This window comes from Aotus nancymaae, unplaced genomic scaffold (genome assembly GCF_030222135.1).
Source record: "Aotus nancymaae isolate 86718 unplaced genomic scaffold, 86718_ANA_hifiasm-v0.15.2.pri h1tg000059l, whole genome shotgun sequence".
Taxonomy (NCBI): Eukaryota; Metazoa; Chordata; class Mammalia; order Primates; family Aotidae; genus Aotus; species Aotus nancymaae.
In genome coordinates this window covers 23,846,729-23,868,927 of record NW_026988473.1, presented here as the reverse complement: position 1 = coordinate 23,868,927, position 22,199 = coordinate 23,846,729, and positions in this window count along the sequence as shown.

Below are 22,199 nucleotides of genomic sequence, written 5' to 3'. Positions count from 1 at the left end.
CAAATAAGAAATATCCTACTTTTTCCTTTATTTTTGCATTTGCTGATAACTTACAAAGAAGTCAACCCAAACAAAAAAAATCAATGAGTTAAAAGAAAAACCTAGTCAATAGCATTAAAATTCACAGATAATAAATGTGAACCATTACATGAGTTAACATCTTAAACCCTTTGTTCATGATAAGCAATATAGAAAACCACTACCACTGAATGAGCACCTGCTGTGTGTCTGGCTCTCTCACCAAATCTTAAAAACCTTTAGAAGCAGGTATTACTAATAGCATAAATTCATGGATAAGGTAATTGAGTTGTAGAGAGGTTGGAGAATTTTCCTAAAACCTGAAACAATCTTGTAAACCTGGATTTTGAATTCTAATATTTCTAACAACAATAAAAATGCGTTTTTTAAAATGCACCCCTGGTAGATATAATGCCATTTAAAAATAATTTCCTAAATAAATATCAATTTGTTGAATCAACAAAACTTAAATCAAACCTGAATCTTCTGGTAAATACACACAAAATTATCTTTTGGATGAGATCATAGATGGTGACATCATCTTCGAACCCACATATGCACACAGAAAAAAATAATACCATTAAAGGTATTAGGGAATTCAAAAAATAATCTCAGAGAAAAATAGTCTTTTCAAAGCATATAACAAACCTTTCAGTTCTGAAAAAAATGTTGCTTAACATTCATAAATGAGAAAATGAATGTACCACATATAAACAAATGAATGAATAACCTGACCTTGTTCTAGTAAATTTTATATAAAATTTATTGATTCTCTTGATGTTCTTAGCAATATTTAAGCTACTATTACACAATGTTTTGTCCCAGGAATATATAAAGCAACTTTTTAAAAATAAAACTGGACGTTAAGTTATCTCTTAGTAAGTTAGAAAGTTATCTCCATTGTGAAAAAAATAGCTCGATATAAGGAAATAAAAGTAGATTATGGATGAAAGTAGTTTTTTGGTAAATATCTGCTATAGTTTGCATGTGCCCTCTCCTAAATTCAGCTATTACCAATGTGATTGTATTAAGAGCTGGGGCCTTGGAGGTGATTAGGCCTTGAAGGAGTCACCCTCATAACTGGGATTAAAGACTTTCTAAACACGGCTCCATGCAGCATTGGGTTTGCATGCTCTTCTGCCTCCCTTCATGTGAAGACACAGTAAGAAGTTCCTCACCAGATATGGCCACCTTGATGTCAGACTTCACAGCCTTCAAAATTGTGAGAAGTATCTGTCTGTTCTGTATAAACTATCTAGTCTGAAGTTTTTGTTATTGTAGCACACACAGACTAAGATAACATCTTAAGATTTTGGAAAGGCAACAATTAGATATTTGTAGCTATGTGTTAACTGTAAAACTATTTGAAATTCCATAATATCAAAATGGCTACTTCAATTTAGTTTAAGGCATTTTATGCCAGTTCTTCAAATATTGTTTGTTTAATAGTTCCTTGAAGCATATAAAAATGACAGTGATGGTGAAATTATTCCAATTCAATGGCATATGAATAAAAAGTCATTTTTCATATATAGTGAAACACTGAACACTGAAATTGAAAGCAATTATGTGCATGAAAGAGATTTTCTAAAGTTACTTTTCAATAAACTAATTCCATATGATAATATTTTTCAGTGTTTTATTGGCATGAAGAATTTGGCAATATATTGGTGTCAGAATAAATTATTACTTCAAGAAACATCAATAAATCCCCTTTCTAAAGCTCAATTCTATATATCTAGGAAGTTTAATAATAAATTATACTCAGTAAATACAATGTCTACTAATCAAAAATGCAGAATTTAAATTATATGATGAGAGAAATGAAGACAAAAACATTTTACCATCTAGTTACATATTTAAAAAGGTTAAAGATGTTACAATGAAGTATGCATTCAAATGGAAATTTTAAGTTGATGTATATGTTATTCTTAATAATACTGAACTTTTATAATTGCTTTAGTTTATAAAAACTCTATATAAGCTATTATCATTTGACCAAATTTGTAAAATACACTCAATGTATATCTGCAACATAAGGTTCTTATACTTTGGGATTTGAAAAATTTAACTTCATATTTTCTGTTCTTGTGTCTGATAATTCCTTTCTCACTTCTTTTTTTTTTTTTTTTTTGAGATGGAATCTTGCTCTGCCGCCCAGGCTGGAATGTAGTGGTGTGATGTGGGCTCATTGCAACCTCTGCCTCCCAGATTCAAGCAATTCTTCTGCCTCAGCATCCTGAGTAACTGGGACTAGGCACCCGCCACCTTGTCCAGCTAATTTTTGTATTTTTAAGAGATCAGTTTCATCATATTGGCCAGGCTGGTCTCGAACTCCTGACCTAGTGATCCACCCGCCTTGGCCTCCCAAAGTTCTGAGATTAAAATGTAACCCACTGCGCCCTGCCCCTTTCTTATTTCGATTTAAGTTTATGGTTTTGTGTGTGTGTGTTGTGTGTGTGTGTGTGTGTGTGTGTGTGTGTGTAGGGTTTGTTAATTTATTTTTCCATTCAGCAGCAGTAAGGTCAGATTGACCAAAAAATTTCAAATTTTAAACTTCATAACATCAATTTATTGAAAGTGGATATTTTAAAGACACATTATGATGTATAAAGGGTACAAAGGACAAACACATAACTCTGGGTCCTAATCTCAGTTCTCTCTCTCACTAGTTGCATGACCTTGTAACTACAAGTAACTTACTTCCTGAGCTTCAGTCTGCTCCAATGTCATACAGGCCTAACAATATCCACCTGGCCAGCCTGTCATAAAGACCAAAGACAATTCTGTATGTAAAGCTTCTACCTCAGAACTGAGTGTGAATAGACAATCTTATTATTAGTATCATATGTTCGCCTTACTTTCCATCTGATAAACTCTTACTTTTAAATGTAGCTCAAATATTACCTATAGAGTCCTCCTGATCTGGTCTCTTGTGACCTCCTCTCTCTCCATTGCTCATTCCACTCCAACCACAATGGCTTCCTTGCTGCTCTTGCATAAGCCAAATCTGCTTCTGTTTCCCAAAATGCACTGCCCAGCTATCACATGGCTAATTCTCTTCCTCTAAAATTCTGTTCAGATGTCACCTCCGAAGTTTAATTTATAATCCCAAACTGCTTCCTCTATCTTTGTAGCATAGATAACATAATCACTTGTCTAAATAAGAAGTTGAATGAATGGCCACACCAGATTTCTACTGCCTGTTACTTCTAATCAGTGAAATTGACCTTCCTCTGAAAAAAAGTAACAAATAAATAAGATGTGAAGCTTAATCTATTAATTCAATATGAAAATTAATTACCCTAATGGACCAAAAACTTCATTACCTAAACTAGTATTTTGTTTAGGATGACCCTAAAGCATAGAAAAACCTCTGAATGACCTAAAATAGACTTACCCCATCAAAATACGCAGTCATTAATTGACCCTTAACTTTGATCCATGGAACAAATTATTCTAGAGGTAGCAGCACATCCTATACTGTGGTTCATATTGACAAAAGGGTTTATGACCTCAGTGTTGAATCTTACCTGTGTAATGTCTAGTAAAGGTTTGTTGTTACAAATAAAGTCATGTGAGATCTGAGTTTAGACTGGAGCATGGTGGTTTCAATCTATACTATATGTCTTAACGTACAAAAGGACGGAAGAGATAAGGCCTACTTTATGAAAGCATTATCAATTGAATACATAGTAGAATTAACAAATTTAGTACATAAATATAAAGCCTTGCCCAAGAAGAGGGTTCATTAATGTGACAGAGGCAAGTAATTGCATTTAAGTTAAACCACGATCTCTAGAGCTTTAATGTCAATGCAGCATCTTAACAAGTATGTTTTTACTCAACTTTCTGCTATTTATTGCCCCAATCATATTTGCCCCAGCTTTTCTAACACTGATTAAGTAAAAAGTTAGAGAACTGGGGTCAGCAAACTCTGAACCACTGGGAAAAATCTAGCCAGAAATCTGTTTTTGTACAGGCTATTAACTAAGAATTTTTTTTCCTTTACATTTTAAAATGGTTAAAAACAAACAAACAAACAAATGTTTTGTAATAAGTAAAAATTAAACAAAATTCAAATTTTGGTATTCATACCAAGTTTCATTGGAATACACTGTGCTCAATTGTTCATATGTTGTCTGTGGCTACATACAGTACAATGGCAAAGGTGAGTAGTTGTAATAAAGAATGTATGGCAAGAAAAGCCTCCAGTAGTTACTATGTGACCCTTTAGAGAAACTTCTACCAGCCCTTATTTTACACTATCCACAACTATGAAAAGACTAGATATCATAGGTCCATAGAGACTGCTATAACCAATTGCAGATGCCATAAATCATGGAGTCACGAACGACTTTGTCCTCTAACTTCATCAGAACTCTTAGCCGTTATCGTACCTTTGCTATCTTACTTTACAATTAGCAACTTTTAAACACTGATCCCAGCACTCTACCAATGGATAGATTTAAAATTTGGACTAGTATTCCTTTTTACTTATATCAACTCTAGTTGCTTATAGCACCTATTTTAGGCTTATTCAGATGTAATTCAAAATATGTTTTTATGAAAATCCTATAAACTATAGCATAAACAATTTCTTACAAGTTTACACTAGGGCAGTGGTTTGAATGTTTGTTTTCCTCCAAAACTCATCTTGAAACTTAATCCTTATTGCAGTGTTAAGAGGTGGGGGACTTTAAGGAGTGATTAAGTCATAAAGGGTCCATTATTGTGAATGGGATTAATGATCTTATTAAAGAGATGTCAGACAACTGCCTAGGACTTGTCTTTCTTTTGCCATGTGAGGACAGAGTGTTAGCCCCCTCTAGAGGGCACAGCAACAAAGTGCCATCTTGAAAGCAGAGATCAAGCCCGTAGCAGACACCAAATCTGCTGGAACTTTGATCTTGGACTACCCAGCCTCCGGAACTGTGAAAAATAAATTCTATTATTTATAAATGATCTAATCTAACATATTTTGTAGTAGCAGCAGGAACAGACTGAGACAACCAGCAAAATTTCATTATTTACTATACTAATTAATCGTTGACCGTTCCCATTTTCTACCCTCCCTAACATGACTCCATGACACCTTAACTTAATGATTTATTTCAACTCTAGAATTTATTTCTGATTCAATTGTCTTCTTCTTTTTTTTTTTTTTTGAGACGGAGTTTCGCTCCTGTTACCCAGGCTGGAGTGCAATGGTGCGATCTCGGCTCACCGCAACCACGCCTCCTGGGTTCAAGCAATTCTCCTGCCTCAGCCTCCCTAGTAGCTGGGACTACAGGCACGAGCCACCATGCCCAGCTAATTTTTGTATTTTTAGTAGAGACGGGGTTTCACCTTGTTGACCAGGATGGTCTCGATCTCTTGACCTCGTGATCCATCTGCCTCGGCCTCCCAAAGTGCTGGGATTATAGGCATGAGCCACCGCGCCCGGCCCCTCAATTGTCTTCTATATGTCATTTAATACATCTCTATTTGGAAACTTTAATCTCGGATAAGATATATTGAGACCTTTCTTCAGTGTTTGAACATACTTATTATGCTATGCTATAAATATTTGTTTTTATGTGGACTTTCCAAGTATATTATGTAGTTTTTTAAAAATAGGACTTCTTTTCTTAATCTTTGTTTTCAAATACGTGGTTGCTAAGACAAAGAATAAGTGAATAAATAGTCTTGAAGCTCTGAATTAATTGGCTTCTAAATTTAAGGTCAGAATTAACTTTCTATATCTTGAGTCTCTTTGAATAATAAGATACTTAATCAATAACAAAAGGTGTTAATAAAAAAATATTTCAAATGATTCTTTGTGTTAACCCTTATAAAATTCTAAATTGGCTTACAGCATCTTGAATTAGAAAGTGAATTTCACTTAATAAACATTTTAGAGTATCTGCTTTCTGCAAGGCCTCAACTAGGACAGTGGCCTGGGGTGGTTCCTAAACTCTGTCTTCCAGGCTGAAGTCTATACAGATGGTGAATGGTGAAGGGTCGTTTTCCAGGGAGTAACTCATTTCTAGGAAGTAAGTTGTATCCTGGAAAACTGGAATATATTTTTAAACGTGCCGGAGAATTTTAGCTTGATAAATTAATACTGGCATTGTTCTCCTCTAAAATGTCAGCAGTATCACTTGGAGCTGAGTTACTGTTTCAGTGCAAAAGGCCTCTACCCTCTCCTTGGCAGCTACCTTTTCAAGGTGAAAAGCTGGTAGGAGAATCTTGATTTTTGTTATAATTAGAACAATTTATTCTTTCGTGTACTCTTTGAAAAAAAGAGAAAAATCATTTAGGAAGTTAGTCTTTTCCAGGAAGCAGAACACAAATTGATTGCATTTGGTAAATAAAAATCACTTAGAAAACCAAAATCTCTAATGGCACTTTGTTGCAAAACCCACAATACAGTCACTCAATTGTCCTAGATTTTGAAAATTCTTAGTAACTCTGCACAGCTTATCATAAGGTAGAATGAGTAGCCATTTAATGGTTTGCTAATAGATAATGCTACAACCCAAAGGATCATGACACAGGATAAACAAACAATGCATAGGGAAAATTAAAATATAAAAGAAGCTTGCCTGAATTTATTAGAAGCTGCTTGCTGCAGATGTGGTACTTTGATCACAGAAACAGGACAAGTGCATATAGTTGATTTAGTTGGCTTAGGCTGTTATTGCAAAATACCCAAGACTGGGTCACTTAAGCAACAGATACTTATTTCTCATAATTCTGGAGGCTAGGAAATCCAAGCTCAAGTTGCCAGCAGATTTGGTTCTTAGTAAGGGCCTTTTTCCTCACTTACAGACATCCACTGTTTCACTGTGTGATCTTATGGCCTTTCTTTGGTGTATGCACTGGAAAGAGAAAGAGAGATCTCTCTTCCTGCTCCTCTCCTAAGGTTGCTGATCCCATCATGAGAGCCTCACTCTCATGGGCTTATTTCAAATAAACGTAATTACCTCCTGCATTAGTCCGTTAATGAAGACATACCCGAGATAAGGCAATTTACAGAAGAAAGTGAGGTTTAAAGGACTTAAAGTTCCACATGGCTGGGGAGGCCTCACAATCATGGAGGAAGGCAAGGAGGAGCAAGTCACGTCTTACATGGATGGCAGCAGGCAAAAAGAGAGCTTATGCAGGGAAACTCCCATCTTTAAAACCATATGATCTCATGAGATCTATTGATTATCACAATAGCAGCAAGGGCAACACCTGCCCCCATAATTCAATTACCTCCCACTGGGTCCCTTACATAACACATGAGAATTCAAGATGAGATTAGGGTAGGGACACAGACAAGCCATATCATTGCACCCTTGGCCCTCCTGAATCTCATGTCCTCACATCCAGGTCATGCTGATGATGAGGCGGGTTCCCATGGCCTTGGACAGCTCTTCTTCTGTGGCTTTCCAGGGTACAGCCTCCCTCCTGGCAGCTTTCACAGACTGGTATTGGGTGTCTGTGGCTTTTCCAGGTGAATGGTGCAAGCTGTTGATAGATCTACCTTTCTGGGGTCTGGAGGGTGCTGGATTTCTCACAGCTCCACTAGGTGGTGCACCAGTAGGGACTCTGTGTGAGTCTCTGACCTCAGATTTCCCTTCTGCACTACCCTAGCAGAGGTTCTCCATGAGGGCCCTGCTCCAAAGCAAACTTCTGCTTGGGTGTCCAGGTGTTTCCATATATCTTCTGAAATCTAGGTGGTAGAGGTTCCCAAACCCCAGTTCTTGACTTCTGTGCACTTGTAGGCTCAACACCATCTGGAAGCCGCCAAGGCTTGGGGCTTGCACCCTCTAAAATCATGACCCAAGCTCTATGTTGGCCCCTTTCAGCCATGCTTGGAGCAGCTGGGACTCAGGGCACTGAGTCCCTAGACTGCACACAGCATGGAGACCCTGAACCTGGCCCACAAAACCACATTTTCTTCATAGGCCACTAGGCCTGTGATAAGAGGGGCTGCTGTGAAGACCTCTGACATGCCCTGGAGACATTTTCCCCATTGTCTTGGGAATTAACATTTGGCTCATTGTTATGTATGCAAATTTCTGCAGCCAGTTTGAATTTCTTCTCAGAAAATGAGATTTTCTTTTCTATCCCATTGTCAGGCTGCAAATTTTCTGAACTTTTGTGCTCTGCTTTCCTTATAAAACTGAATGCTTTTAACAGCACTCCAGTCACCTTTTGAATGCTTTGCTGCTTAGAAATTCTTCCGCCAGATACCCTAAATCATCTCCCTCAAGTTCAAAGTTCCATAGATTTCTGGGGCAGGGACAAAATGACACCAGTCTCTTTGCTAAAACATAACAAGAGTCACCTTTGCTTTAGTTTCCAGCAAGTTCCTCGTTTCTGTCTGAGACCACCTCAGCCTGGACTTTATTGTCCATATCACTATCAACATTTCGGGCAAAGCCATTCAACAACTCTCTCGGAAGTTCTAAACTTTCCCACGTTTTTCTCTCTTCTTCTGAGCCCTCTAAACTATTCCACCCCATTCCTGTTACCCAATTCCAAAGTCACTTTCACATTTTCAGGTATCTTTTCATCAATGCCCCACTCTACTGGTACCAATTCACTGTGTTAGTCTGTTTTCATGCTGCTGATAAAGACATACCCAAGACTGGGTAATTTACAGAAGAAAGAGAGGTTTTAAGGACTTACAGTTCCACGTGGCTGGGGATTCCTCACAATCATGGCAGAAGGCAAGGAGGAGCAAGTCATGTCTTGCATGGATGGCAGCAGGCAAAAAGAGAGAGAAACTCCCATTTTTGAAACTATCAGATCTCATGAAACCTATCTGATATCAGGAGAAGAGCATGAGAAAGACCTACCCCTATGATTCAGTTACCTCCCACTGGGTGCCTCCCATAATATGTGGGAATTCAAGATGAGATTGGGGTGGGGACACAACCAAACTATATTACATCCCAAAGATTCCATCTCTAAATACTATCATATTGGAGGTTAGGGCTTCAACATACACATTTTGGGGGGATAGGCAACAACGTTCAGTCCATAAGAGTTTTGTAGGCTGTGCAATGCACAAGCCCAATAGGGTTCAGAAGTCAGCAAACTATAGCCTGCATCTCATTTTGTAAATAATGTTTTATTGTAACACAGTCATGCTCATTTGTTAATGTATTATGTGTGGTTGCTTTTACACTTTCATGACAGAGATGAGTACATGTGACAGAATTTGGCACACAAATTTACTCTCTGGCCTAAAATTTAGTATTTGACCCTTTAGAGAAAAGTATGCCACCCCCTGGTCTAGACTGCACAAATATTTGAGGCAGTCCTAATACATGTAATTCTGATACTCTAGATCAATGCTTCTTAACATTTGACATGCATAAGTATCATCTAGAGAGCTAGTTTAAACACAGACGCTTGGGCTCACCTCCAGATATTCTGGATTCAGCAGATCTGGGGTAGGGTTCATGGATCTGCATTTCTAACAAGTGTCCAGGTGATGCCGATGGTGTTGATGGTTTGGACTCCTCACTTTGAGTAGCACTTCTCTAGAAAATCATTGTCAATAAACCTGATAGTCTTTAGTGTTTGCATAATTGGGAAAACTGTTGGTTTATGAAATATGAAAATGAATTCAGGGATTGAATGCTTAAGATAGATACAGACACAATAAGAGTTTCAATTTATTATGTTTCATAGGAGCAAGACGGTGTTTTACCCACATTGATATAATTTAGTTCTCATAATGTTGATGCATTTATCAACATATTTCAATAAGTTAATTATTAGCACTTGAATTTATGTGAATAAACTGAAGCTTACAGAATTGAATAAATTTCCTCAAAGCCACACAAGTGGTGGAAATTGGATTCAGAAAATGCTTTCTCGCTTCAAACTGTATACTCTTACCCCTCTTCTATATTAAAAATCTAAACCATGATGCTTGAGCCTCTGACAAATTTGGCTAAAGAAATGAACATCTTTTGCAGTTTCAAACTGGAAACTAATGGAACAGATGGAAAGTGAATATTACATTCAAACAACTTTGAATTTATTTATATTTTTCCTAAACCAGAGAGCTAATTCATTAGTTTTTATGTAGTATCCTAATTCGCTAGGGTGGGAAGGTTGGGTGGGGGTAGGTGTGTAGAAAGCCAAAGACCAATAAAACTATTCAAACCAGTTTAAATGACACAGTTAAGTTACTTTTGCTGCATCATCAATGCCAGACTGAAAGTTTGTCTCTAGAAATTTACTAGAAAGACAAGGACTTTGCCTTCAGTCCTCTTCTGTTCAACATATATCTACCAATAAATTGATCAACATGCATGCACAGACATATACGTATACACCTTGAGATCTTAAACTATTTTGCAGAATACTTTAATCAAATTTTTTAAATTTGATACCAACAATAACACACTAAGACAGGTTTATTATCCTTTTATTTTACAGATGATAGAACTGACGAGGCAAAAATAGGGCATGTGTTTTGTACAAGGCCATGCTAAAAGCAAATGACAGCACCAGAGTTTGAGTCGAAAACCTATTCTGATTCCAGTACCTTTGGAATCAATCTTTGATGTTGGCATATTCCAACAAGTTAGGAGAGGCAGTTAAAATACCAAATATCAGATTTATTAGAGTCTTTAAAATTTCCAGTTCTAATTTAAGACTGCTGAATTACTTCTTCTATCATAGAAAGCCATCCATATCATCTCCCATTTTCCCCTTTAACATTATATCTGCACCCACATGGTTCACAGGATTCCTGTGCAGAAGGTCTCCAATCACCAGTTTTGATGTGTAAACTTCTGTTATAGTTTGGATATGTGAGACTTTTCTGGTGGTTCACTGTATTTGTGGAATGATACTTTTTTGCTAAATAACATACTCTATCTTTTTTGTCCTAACCTGCTAACCAGGTAGCTAGTGCTTCAATTTAAGTGAAGCCTATAAGATTCTCAATAAATACTTTACAGATTGAGAATTCTGCACATATTTGCATGATCCATAGAAAATTGTTTTAAAATTATCTCCCAATGGGCAAATGAGTGATGCATTCTTAAATTGCCTGACTGCTTGTGTTTTGTTTTGTGTATTGTCACTTGTTTAGCCATTAGAAACTGTAAAGAAATTTTATGAGTGTATAAATGGCAGAAATAAGCCAAGCTGAATAGATTTTTCTTTAAAAATCACTCGGCTTTACTAATTACTATTATTAAGAATTTATATGGTACTTTGTGTTTACGAATACTTTACAGGCAGCAATTAACTACTTACCTGGGATAATTGTTGCTATTATTTTCTTCATTTTATGTGTTGATAAAACTAACAAGCAAAATTAAATCCTTGTGTTTTTATGTGTGTGTGTGTGTGTGTGTGTGTGTGTGTGTGTGTTTTGGGGCATGGCAAATTGCTGATGAAACTAATATTATAATTGAGACTTTCTGTATCCTCAAATCTTTATAAATTTTGTGATTATCAAAAGGAAAGCAATTTGGCCAACAGCTAATCTCTAAGGTCTACACAATTTGTTGTTGGAACATAAACAGTGACAGTTTTTGCATATATTCAACATTTTGAGGCATAACCGTTTTGGCTTGTTCTTCAGTTCTTTGGGGAAATGTGACCTAGCTGAGTGGCAACTATTTGCTAACTCTCTATTGACAATGCAGTTGTCCAATTGGTCTACCTTCTTGGGAGTTTAGTTCAACAAATACTTCTTAGTTCTCTCTTTGGTTACTGATGTTGCTCAAGGTATAAAGGAAAAAAAATGAAGAAACCCGTAGGATCACTTTTTGGGGGACTGCAGATTCATAAATAAATACAGTTAAAAATGATGGGCTGAATACTAGAGATAAGAATATTTGGCAAATTAAAAGTTGCTGTAGACATTTTAGACAAAAAAATGGTTAGTCCTAAATTATAAAAACAGGATTTTTATTTGATAAATATGTATAAAATACTTATGATTCTCCAAGTATTGTTTTAATTACTAATTTAATCAACTAATTTAATCAGCACAACCTCTGCAGTAGGCACTATTAATATCCTCACTTTTAGCTGGGGTTCCAGGCCCAGAGTGGCTAAGAAACTTACCTAAGTCACAAAGTTAACAGGTAGCAGAGTCAGAATTCAAACTCAGGTTATTTAGTTAATTAGTCTTACTCTTAGCTACTACTGTCTGCTACCTAACTATTGTGAGGTGTAACACAAGAATATAATTTGGTTTCACTGCTATTTCTTAGTTACAGATGTTGTATTGTTTATATTGGTATTTTATTTTGGTTAAAAGTGAAATCAGTTCTATTTTGAATGTAATATAAACCAAGTGGGTGGCTTGGAGTTACCCTACATTATCTGCAAATAGATATTAAAAACCAAATGAAATAAGTTTGATATATTTAATGTGTACTGGACTTGCAAGCAACAAAAACTGAGTCAAGTATTCCAGACACAGAAAATCATCTTTTCTTTCACAAAGACAGTTAGATGCTCATATTTTTCATAAAACAAGGGACTTTCCTGATCTCTTCTTTATTTTCCTACTTTGTGCAGAGAAATTAGTGCAAGAAATATTACACTGTCCTCTTGACTCTACAAGAAAATCAGCAGTTCAAATATGGTGATGAATGGCAACCAGTGGTCAGCATCATTGTCAGGGCAACAACAGAGTGGCAGGGGAAACTTGACTCTGCAGATTTTTGCAAAGGGTGGATGCTGGCCAAATATAACACACTTCCTGATTCTTAATAGATGGAAATTACTTGCATATATATGTATTTCTTGTGTGTGTGCACATACAGTATAAACACACAGCTTAAATCTCTATTTTCTCTATTTGTCAATAACTTATGACCAATATCATGTGATCTAATATAAACCTGACTGTAGGCTGCATTCATCCTGGATCATGTCAAAGCAAGAGTGAAGTCAGGAGGTGAAATTAGGAGCCCTCATCAAGATACCTGAAGTTAAGTGAATGGACTGAATGAAGCCCATCTGCTTTCTCTTGCATGGTGAAACCCTAATGGCACAGCCTTCAGGATTTGAAAACTCAAATATCTTCCTCTTCATGTCAGTGTCTGTATCTGTCAGAAGCGTCTAGTCTGTGGCCAAAAAAAAAATCGCAAAATTGTCATAACAAAGGCTTATTTCTTGTTAAGCTATTTGTCCTTGGCTAGTGGACTCAGTGTTTTACACAGTGTTATAGAGAAGCAATTATCTCAAATATTCAATATTGCTGGTTACAATCATAGAGGAAAAGCAAGCTAAGAAAAATGTTGTCTTCAGATAAATGGTTTGACACTTACTTAGTCAAAATAGACACAGGGCATCTTCCAGCTACTAAAAACAAACAATCCAGGAGAAGGAAAAATCTTGTACCCCAAAGGAAAAAGCTGGACACATTTGGGTAAGAAACCAATCACGATTCGATTTTTCTATTAAATAATTAAAAGGTAAGCTGCTCCTGACCAATTTTCAAGCCAAATGCATTTATGGAATATTGATTTTATTGTGGTTTTTGTCATTATTTCTTAGAAGGCTTGTGCTTATTGTAGTAGCAGTTCATCTATCCTAATGGTGGGAATAGTGTGAGGAAAATGTTTCTACAGTGCTATCATTTTATTTTTTAAAAATTCGCTATGACTAGAAGCACAATATGTTAATCCCTAAAACACATCAGAAGCCACTTACTGACATCTCTAAAAGACAAATGAAAAGAGGCTTGTATGAACTAAATAAAAAAGTGTTTAACATCCGAACATTCAATTACGGTTTTGGAAGCATCTACTAACATCTAAAGGGACTTATCAGATTATCTATAGAAGTAGGTATTATTTGCTTGTAAATTAGGCAGTCATTTATTTTAATGACATAGTCGATGAAAATTGTATCATTACCAGAGCCTGTTGGTTGTGAGAATTTTATAAACTGAGAACCATATACAAGAAACAGGAAAGTAAAATGAAAGGGTGGTTGATGTGCAAGGCTGTGCAGATTCAGAGAATGAATAGCAGAGGAAAATTAAACCTTTTGCCTGATAACAGCAACTACATAAGTAAGCCCTTAGTGAATGTTACATTATGAAAAACTTAGAACACCCAATCCATATCTACATGACAAAGGCAAACATCATTTAAAAACTTTTAAATGGATTCAATGTTCACCTAACAAACCAATTTTATTTATTATTTGAAACTCAATTAAGATGCCCTCTCTGGGAAGCCTCACTTGGAAGCCTTCAATAAAATTTCTTAACTCTTCATTCCCAAGAGTAAATGACTTTTTCTTTTTTTTTTTTTAGTATCACCAAAGCACTCATTTATGTTTTCATCAAAGCGCCTGTCGCATCTAACTTGGGTTGTGGTTATTTGTGCCTTCATCTCCGATGAAACTCCAGCTCCGAGAGCACAGGAACATATCTTATTTGTTTGGGAGATTACCCACATTGACTATTACATTGTGTGCTCTAAATGGCTGTTGGAAATGCAGCTGAGGGGCTACACAATCCCTCCTGCACCGGGGGATGAATATTAGTTCAGTGCCATGAAATGGTAAATATGATTTACGTTTAACTTAGTTCTAAGTTCATCAGTTTACACAAGTGAGGGGAATATAGCAATGAGTGTAATTGACAGGAATTTACCTCAAGTACCATACACTGTCTCTTCATACATAAATTCTAACTACAGAGGGAGCAGCTTCTTCAGAAGCATTAGCCTTTCCCAGTGAAGTAGACCCTATGGAGTAATAAAGTATAGTTAGCACTTGAAAGTAGAGAAGAGATGTGAAGTAGTTTATTTTTCCCAGGAAATCAAGTGTTCCAGTATTTCTCATTCTTTAACAGACTCTTTGGTTACAGGTTTCTGTTGCAGAAGAAAAATCTGATGTTCTGGTTATAAATTTTATCTGCTTTAAAAATATATATCTATTCCACATAATTATCGAAAAGCTTAATTGTAGGAATCAGCTTTTTTCCATGAAGTAATAGATGCTGAGGAGGAGTCAATCAAAGTCAGAAATCTTCCACCCCAATTAGAATTCTTTTCCACAATAAATCATACTTAATAAATCCCGTTAGTTTAGCATTTTGTGTTAGTTGGTTTTCATAGTTTGAAGAAATTCAAAGTCTTTATTTTGGCAGTATTTTTGATTGCATATTGTAATTTTAATTTTAATCAAAGTATTATGTGCCAAAAGTTAGCAATTAAAATTTCCTGAAATACAGGAGATGCTACTGATATATAGCCAAGAGAAAAAATGGAATTTTAAACTCATTTATTTAGTTGTGTGTATTGAAATAAACCTTCATATTCAAAATAATAATAATATGCTTAGTTCAAAGTTATCTTACTAAACAAATATATACATACATGTATAATATATATAATTTCCATTGACTTTATATTTTGATAAATTTGTATTTTTCTTTATGTTACATCTCTGTTTTTCCTTCTGCTGTCTTAACTACTTAAAAAACTTAAGTAAGTTTTTTCATGATTTTGAGATAAGTTAAATCTCCATGTTTACATTATTATGCTACGTATATAAAGCCCATTGCTAAGTAAAGATATAAAGTAATCATTGTATACTCATTGCAAAGTAAGTAGCATTGTTAAGTCAGATATTTTGCTATTCCAGAAATCAAAAAGCTTGAAATAAATAAGGAATCAAGTTGAAAGGCAGGACTTACCTTGAGGAAACTGAAAATGACAAATCTGTAACTCTTTGAGTGTCATAAGAGAAAAATGATTCTAGGTGATAAAGATACAAATAAATAAAAACCCATGAATCCATAACAGTAATAACAAAATGAGAAAGCTAGAAGAAGTATACCTTACTTATGATGGTTAATATAACAAACACTTACTTTCAAAATTGGTATTTAACAGAAAAGAATTAAACATCTGTCTTAATTTATGACAGGAATGAAATTTTCAAGTAGCCAATTTATCCTACCTGATGACTCAAACTCTGCTGAAAAATTCCAGCTTGTCTGAATTGAAGAAATGATACATTTTGAAAACCATCATTTTGAAATATTGATTCAGGTATAAATTATCAATTGGTGTTTTTTACCATAAGGTAGAAATTTAATGAAGAATTTAGTATTCCTTGTATTGTCAAATTTCATGTGGTTGATGGATATTCTATATAAGAATGAGTATACTAACAAACAAAAGGCGATGCTAACACTGAGTCCCAATTAGGTAAAAGTTATTACTAGTTGCTTTGATTATGTTTTCTCATTTAATCTAATAATAATACTGATGTAGTGGCGATATAGTTTCAAAGGGGAAATAATAGAGATCAAAGAAAAGAATTTGGAGTCATTCAGCTAGAAAATGGCACAGAAAAATCCAAACTCTTGTCTGTCTGATTACAAACTTCAGAACTAGGTTTTGTAATGCTTTTATATTTGATTAAATTTATCCATCTCTGCATATAGGACTATAATAGTATTAGATGTTATTTCTCTTATATAAAGCTATCATATATATTAGATGATGTCTAGAAAAGATTTTAATTTTTAAATATGCTATATGATAAGTATATTAAACTGGAAAATAAGTGTAAATAGATGATCAAGTATAGCATATTTAAATCTATGCACTGAAGTTAAATTTTTATAGAAAAAAAATGTTTCCTGAGTGATGGCTGGTTAAGGATGTATTTATAATGAGAAAGTTTTGGACAAGGATGTATTGTGTCTACTGCGTATTGACAGTAACTCTAAGTGATGTGATATATTTTTACACTATATATATAAAGATCAATTAATATACAGAAAGGTGAAAAATAAATTTGATTCGCTTTACTCAGTTTTGTAAGGTGAAAATACAAAATGTCATGAGACTTCTGTTTATCTCTCACCTCATTAAGTTTGGGTTTGGAAGGAGAGCAAATGTAGATCATGTTTTTCCCTGATTAAGCAAAAAAGAGTCAATTTGAAAAAAAAATTAGCTTTACTTCTATATCTTTACTTCATAACTTCTTTATGGGAGTTTCTTCCCTTTTATCCTCAAACAACCAAAAGAAAAATTACTGCATAATGTTAGAATTCACTTTACCATGCAGTGAAACCTGCCTGGAGTCCCTTCTGTTTTGCCTTGAACTTACCCAGCAAGCCCATTACTGCGGTTCATTTCATTTGGCTTTACTCAGTATCTAGTGAAGTTGATTCTATGATTTTAGACAAATGTGAAAGATTGATGTGGTTGTCATTTATGTCATATTATACAACAGTAAATAATACAGACTCTCTATATGTGATTATAAATAGGTGAAAATCATAAAATAAGTATTAGAACTGGGAGAAGGAGCTCTGATTGTCTACTTGATGACTATGTTCTAAGATATTTGTGCTATACCACCTTAACTTGTGACCTCGGTCACAAAGCCAGGTAATGTTTTGATGAAAATAACATGTACATTGTTGACTTATTTTTCCTTATCACATTCTCCTGCCAAATGTTCAATGCAAATCAAACCACAAACCTATCAGTTAAAATGAAAAAATAAAAAATGGTTCTGAATAATTCCCATTGAAGGAAGGGTAGAAAATGGAATGCTATGTACTGGTATTATGCACATATTTGTCAATATTAGTATTTAATGTCAGTATCAGTATTTAATAACAGTATACAGTATTTACTTATCTACCACTATATGTACGAAATTATTTATGCTATAGAAATCATCTAAAATTATTTATTTTATAGAAAAAAATCTATATTTTTTATGTTAATATCCAAACTTTACTTCTCTCAACTTAATTCTTATAAGGTATTAATGCTATAGTGGTATTAGATCCTCTGAGCTATTTTGTGGGTAAAACATTGAGAGTAGTTTGCAGTTATATTCAAAGAAAGACATCATCAGCCTTTTGTAATCTCTAAAGAAAACATTAAGAGAATATACTAATCCATTAAAAAATGGTCCATGTGAAAGTGAACATTCAATGCTTTCTACAAAGGATATTTGTGCACTTTATATTGTGACCTGTATCCACAGCAGCCTGAGCCTCCTCTAGTGTTCATGTCATTTGTTTTAATCTTCTTACTCAATGAGATGAAACACAACCATGGGATAGTTACCTTAGTTAATACATCCCCCCATCCCACACTGACAGTATTTTGTGACACAATGATTTAATAGATGTGTTGTATTTCATTATTACCTGTATAAATCTTTGCAAAAGGCTATTTCTCTTTTTGTTCCCTTTCATACTTTGCTATGATATTCCACTTTTATGACACAGAAATTCCCAAATTTCACAAGGTAGAATGAGGAGTTTCATAAGAAATGTGACATGCATGTAAAAACATGGAAACATACGTGTTACTGTCCTTACTGCTCTTGTGAGGATGTGCAAGATCTCCATTTACTGGTGTTCTAGACCTGTGGTGATGCTGCACACTCCTTCTCAGGATGAGGTCTCATCAATTAAGATATCTCAGCTCAGTATCCACCTCTCCCTGATTTGGGGTCTTCAGTTTGGCTTTAATCCCTTTAGTTCTCTCATTTGACATAACCAAAGAGTTACCATAGCAGGTAAGAAAGACTCAACACATATACTACTGAGTAACTTAATTACATGGGAAATGTCTTCTCCTCATACAAAATGGAAATAAAGCAAACATACCCCACCCATCCTAATGAGTTTCTCAACCTTCTTCTAACTCATCATTCTCCTTTATTACCTTCCAGTTCCTGCTCTACAGAATGAAATAATCCAACAATAGGGACAAGTTGTATATTGAACCACAAATATGATTATGTGTAGCAATTCATCTATTCTATTACAAGCCAATTTTTATCTTGGTTATTCATATCTATTATCACATTCCTTAGAAGTTTATGAAATGTCAAAATACTATTACAATAAAAAGTTGTATAATTAGTAGCAAAGTTTGATTTAAAAGTTTTTCTAATTTTTATTTTTAATTGACGTATAATAGTATATATTTATGGTATATATTGTGATGTTTTGATATGTGTATATATTATGAAATAATTAAATCAACTTAACTAACATATCCATTATCATACACACATATCATTTTTGTGGTGAGAACATTTAAAGTTTACTCTTCTAGCAATTTTGAAATACAATACATTATTATTAACTCTAGTCACCATACTGTGCAAAGATCACTGAAACATTCCTCCTGTCTAACAAAAACTTTAAGAAAATAATTGAATAGAAATTAAAAGGCTGCATCTGGTATGATTTGCAATTATGCTGTGCTGTTTCCTGCTTTAAATTCTTTTTATGTATTCATTCATTCATTCACTCATTCCTCAGCAAGCATTTATTCATTCCACAGCACCTACTGTGGGCCAGACACTTAGCTAGGCCTTATGGTTGCATCATCAGTGAAAAGACCATTGTCCTTGAGGTGCTATGCGTGGGAAGCTTATACTCTAATGTGTTGCCCTCTTGCGCGCATTTCCAAACCCACGGCATAGCAAATTTAGCTTTCTAGTGTCTGGCAGAAATGTATCATTCTAGCAGACCTGATGTCAAATCTGAGTTTAAGTACTAATTAGATGTGTGAACGTTGACAATTTTTTATGGTTCTCTTAGCCTTACTATTCACGTTTATTAAGAGAGAATGAAATACCTGGCAGCACTGAAATAATTGAACAAAGTAATGGGGAAAGTATTCTCTGAAAATACTAATACTTCTATGATTGAATAACAAACAGAAAGATAAGCAATAAGAATATTATTATTCTTTCTAAAGTTCACTGGAATGTCAATTCTAATGATACATATTTTACCTCTCCTAGGATAAAAATTCTCCCTTTTTTTCAAAATGTGAAAATCTATTTATGGTAGAAAATAAAAACACATTGTGCCTTTCTCCTTGCCTTCATCACTCCAAAATCTCAGAGAAAACAAAAAAGATCTTAAGTTTGAAAAAAGAAGAAAGGGAAACATGAAAGTACACCTTTCATCCAACCAAGTGCATTGTGTTTTCCGAAACTAAAGTTATAGTTTATAATGACCTGTTGTCTAGATTCATATAAAGAACATGGCTTTCTAAGCACCTGCGAGGCAGCTGTGTAATGACTACCAGGCCCTGTTGATCAGATTCAGAGCCAAATTAAATTGTACCACAGAATTTTGCTTCTTCGGAGTTGCTTAACCAATTGAACGTCTTGTATATGACAGTCTGCAGCTGTAGCCACCTCTCTCTCAGGCAGCCTTTCTCAAGTCGTCCAGTGCTATCTGCTGAAAAGGATCTTTCCAAGCTGAGGTATGAAGTTAAAAAGCAGACAGTTCCTTCTGTCTCACTGCAATAATTGTGTTGTAAGCAGGTCTACAAACACAGACCTCCCAGTTGGAAGGGAAAACTATGGGTGTGAAAGAAAGGACAAACTAGGTTATTGATTGTTATTTTCCTTGAAATTTTTATAAAATGACAAAAATGTATAAGGACATCAGAGTAGTGTTTAACTAATTTTTTATTTTTTATTTTTTTGAGACTGAGTCTCACTCTGTCGCCAGGCTGGAGTGCAGTGGCGGGATCTCTGTTCACTGCAACCTCTGCCTCCCAGGTTCAAGCAATTCTTCTGCCTCAGTCTCCAGAATGGCTGGGATTACAGGCATGTGCCACCATGCCTAGCTAATTTTTTTGTATTTTTAGTACAGACGGGGTTTCACCATGTTGGCCAGGATGGTCTCGATCTCCTGACCTCGTGATCCGTCCGTCTCGTCATCCACCCAAAGTGTTGGGATTACAGGCGTGAGCCACCATGCCTGGCTGTGTTTAACTAATTTATGATATTTATTTGGGGTTTGTATAGAATAAATAAGTTCAGAGGCTTTAGAAAACAAGCAGCAAGCAGATAGTTACTTCATGAGTTCCTTCCAAGTTGTCACTTGGTTTTAATAGATAGTCACAAGACACAAAACAGGAAACAGGGTGAAAGTCAGGGCTCAACTTTAAGAACTTTCAGCTGTTGGCCCAGTGGTACCCATAATTACTAAATCAACATTCCAATCTACTTTATAGAATGACTTGTCTGATGAGTGGTACAAAGTAAGACAAAGTGCCTCTTTTAAAACTGCAAACAGTTTTCATACTAGTAGGAGCAGATTTCCTCTCTTTCAATTGTGAAAGGAGCTGAGATGAAGTAAAAAAGCAGACAGAACAATCTTTCTTGCAGGAAGTCTGATTCCACAGACATATTGGTAAGAACTTGTTTGCTTGTGTTCTCAGAGTCTGAAAAAGTAATTCAGCACGACTTTAACCGTGACCTTTGATTATCTTCCTAATCCTTGCTTACCCAAGATGAGTAATACAACTGCCCTTTGCAGAGTCTCTATCTCCAAAAGAAACCTCAGAAGGGAACTTCAAAGGTGAGCAAAAATCAGGCTGTGATAGAATTTAGTGATCTATTTTCACCTCCAAGTGAGAAAGAAAAACATTTAGAAAAAAATGAGAATGAAAATGGAATTTTGACTGCAGCAAGCTAATTAATTTGGAAGTGTCCTGAAATATTAAAATAAACAATGACCAACACAAATTTTCCTTAACATCTGGTCATGTATAAAATATAATTTGAAACAAATGTTTGAATATTTATATATCTATGTGTGTATATATATATGATTAAAAAATGGAGTATATACAAAACGCAACATACATATTTTTAATAATTATATGTTTTATATATATCATGTCAATTAATTTTCCCTGGCATTCTGATATAAGGTATTGTTTTCCTCTTTTCATTGATAAAATATGAGACATAAAAGGCAAAGGACCTTGCCCAAGGTCATAGCAGCAGCAAGTAAAAAACTCAGGATTCGATCCTCATGCTGCCCATAAGCAAAAGGACAGACAAAGAGAACATGTAAGGTGATTCTCCTCAGCCTCTAGCTAGGTACTTAAGCTTTTAGTACTCAGCCTCTCTAGCTAGGTACTTAAGCTTTTAGTACTCAGCCTCTCTAGCTAGGTACTTAAGATTTTAGTACTCAGCCTCTCTAGCTAGGTACTTAAGATTTTAGTACTCATGCAAGATCCTGAGCCCTTACTTGCTTATATTTCAAGAAGGATTTGGAGAGCCAGGTTTCAGCACAGATATTGAGATCCAAAAAATTTATTGCTTCAAGTACAGAGCTGTAGCCAGAGCTTAAGCACACTAGTTAAGAGGACAGTCACTGCCCCATCCCAGATTATTAG